Source organism: Anarrhichthys ocellatus, unplaced genomic scaffold, assembly GCF_004355925.1.
Source record: "Anarrhichthys ocellatus isolate YVR2014 unplaced genomic scaffold, GSC_Weel_1.0 scaffold4, whole genome shotgun sequence".
Taxonomy (NCBI): domain Eukaryota; kingdom Metazoa; phylum Chordata; class Actinopteri; order Perciformes; family Anarhichadidae; genus Anarrhichthys; species Anarrhichthys ocellatus.
This window is the reverse complement of record NW_022280034.1, coordinates 13,040,274-13,042,966: the sequence shown is the minus strand read 5'-3', so window position 1 is coordinate 13,042,966 and position 2,693 is coordinate 13,040,274. Positions and strand designations below refer to the sequence as shown.

Genomic DNA, 2,693 nt, shown 5'->3' with positions numbered 1-2,693 from the left:
CTCTCCCTCTCTCTCTCTCTCTCCCTCTCTCTCTCCCTCTCTCTCTCTCTCTCTCTCTCTCTCTCTCTCTCTCACCCACCATGTGACCTCTGCTGCCACCATATTGGTCCTCTCCCACTTGTGTTGGGTGGACATTGTTTTGCAGTGCATCTGGCCTCCTGGCTATCCTGACCCCTCACTGTGGTGATCTCAACCATGCTCACGCAAACCTAAATGCCACTACTATCATTCTTGTTGTTAATTGAACTATAAATCACTGCGAGTGGCGCATGTTAGCGTGCGTGCGTCTGTAAATCATGAAGGTCATCTGTGTTTGTTTACTCTCTGGGTGTAAAGCCAGCCCCGCTCCAGTTGAGGCCTTTCATTAGAGGTGACACCTATGACCTGAGGAGGCGCTCTCCGTTCCCCTTGTTGACTGAGGATCAGTGCAGCATGCAAACACAATGAACCGGGGTTTGGTTGGGTTCATGTATTAGTAAAAGGTGTGCGTGTGGGAGGAGGGTAATCTGAGAGAAGGATGACTTTGAATTTTAACTTTCAAAAGCTGATTTGGGAGAACTGGTGGGATTTCAGACTGTTAAATCATCCTCCGCTCACAGGATGCGGAGACGAAATGAAAGACAGTGGGAAGAAAAGAAAAAGACATCCAGAAAGAGCAGGTGCATGGCAGAGTGCAGAAGTTGCCTTTTGTGCTTCCTACTCCGAAGTGGGTGGGCGTGTGTACATATTGATGCATTTCACCTCAGAAAAGTGCGTGCAGTACATGAGGTCTTAGTTGCACGTACGTTTTTGGACCAGGGATTTATGTCAGCGGGCTAATAAGTAAATGAGCATGCAGGCAGAGCAGTCCAGAAATGGTAAAGCTGTAATCTTGGTGAAATTCGTTTAATCGCGAGGAGGAGAGGTAATCTGTCGAGATGGGCTCACGGAGGGAGGGTGTTTATGCAGCCAGAGTGTTTCTATTTCAGTGAGGTGCTACCCTGCAGGAAATTTTAATCCTGGCTGTGTGTTATCCGCCGAATGAGTTTTTTTGCGGCTCAGGTTAATGGGAGACGCACAAGCAGCGATGCTGATCGATGGAGGTTTGGTTTCTTCTTTGGTAACTTTCTCATTTAATGCAAAAAGACACCACTGAACAAAATAAGTGAAAAGCGCGGGGAGGAGAGGGAAGAGACGAGCGAGGTGGGAGACTGACTGGGAGAGGAGGGAGGATGGCCTGTGGGGTGATGGTGAGGGAGATGGAGAGGAAAGAGAGGAGTGAATAGAGATGTGAGTGGTTGAAGCTGGAGAAAAGAAAGGGGCTGAAAGGAGAGAGGAAGGCTGCAAGAGAGGAAAAGCAGAAAGGACGGATGGTAGCTGGAGAATGTGACGGAGGTGGAAGGCCAGAGAAGAGGACTTGTGACAAAGAAACTCAGGATGAGAGGAACAAATGGCACGTGATGAAACGGGGATGCGTGGAAGAGAAACAAGAAGCTCGGAGAAATAAAAAGAATTGGAGATGCAGCTAAGAGGGTTCGGGGGTTTGGGATGAAAGCGGGGGAGATTTGAGCACATGCTGTGCGCTGTTTACTGTAATGATTTCCTGAGGCGAACAGATTGAACCCTGGACCAAGTATTTAGCCCGACTGCAGCGGGAGTGTGTGTGTTTACATGTGTGTGCATGCTTGAATGTGTATCAAGCTGACATACCAAACTGTAAAAGCTCAATATCTACGATACAGAAGGTTGTGTGTTCATTAAAGTGGGAAATAATCAGTTTTTCAGCAAATGGAGACAAAATTGAATGAGCCCATTGATTGTTGTTTTTTTATTTAAGGAGTGATTTGACATGTGCACCTTGCACACGTGAGGCAAATTTAAAGAAGGAATTCAAACTTCAAAGACTTTTGTTCTTCAAAAGTGCCTTACACCTACCTAACACTTCACACTACAGCAGCAAAAATGGTTTGGTCGATGTGTCTTTTTTCATCTTTTTGTTTATTTCAAATATAAGTCATGCTTACAAGCAAAGCAAATGGTACACAAGGGGTGAAATACAAAAGCATATGAAAAAGAAAACGGAAAAGATGAGAAAGACAGAAACAGGCACAAAAAATGAAAGACAAAAACAAATCCAAAAATTAGAGACATATTAAAAAATGATGAGTAAAAGCAAAATTAAGGGTGTGATATATGCAGCGTGTGTATAGACACCTCACAGGTATGGTCTCATTCACAACCGGATCAGCGACTCAGAGAATGACATGGCTCATAAATCACAGCGCTTTACACGCTTATCTTAAAGTACCATGTTGCCAACATTTCCTTTCAGTTAGTCAGTCATCTCTTTCTGAATCTCTGAATGAGAATTTGTTAGAAAAGAGATCGGTTTGTACACATGCAAGCAAACACATGTTAGCAAGCCTTCGGATACACATTCACAGTTGGAAGTTGTGAACTCCAAGCAAGCAGGTTGTGTGTTAACGTGAAGCTGCATCTTGAAAATCGTTTTACTTTGTATTACAATTTTTTGGCTATTTTCTGCTGGATTGAAGTCAGAATTTCAAACTTCCCAACTTGCCTGAAATGCATAAAAAAAAAACACATGCAAATACACACATATACATGTATTCACAAACACACACAGACATAAATACAGGCATGTATACACACACACACACACACACACACACACACACACACACACACACACA

The 2,693-nt window shown here is 44.0% G+C and overlaps 1 protein-coding gene across 1 annotated transcript in view; it reads right to left on the bottom strand.

The window, feature by feature from the left end:
• The window catches only part of shisa8b (shisa family member 8b), a 32,965-nt gene that overhangs the window by 28,425 nt on the left and 1,847 nt on the right, over window positions 1-2,693 (bottom strand). The gene's annotated exons all lie outside the window — the stretch shown is intronic.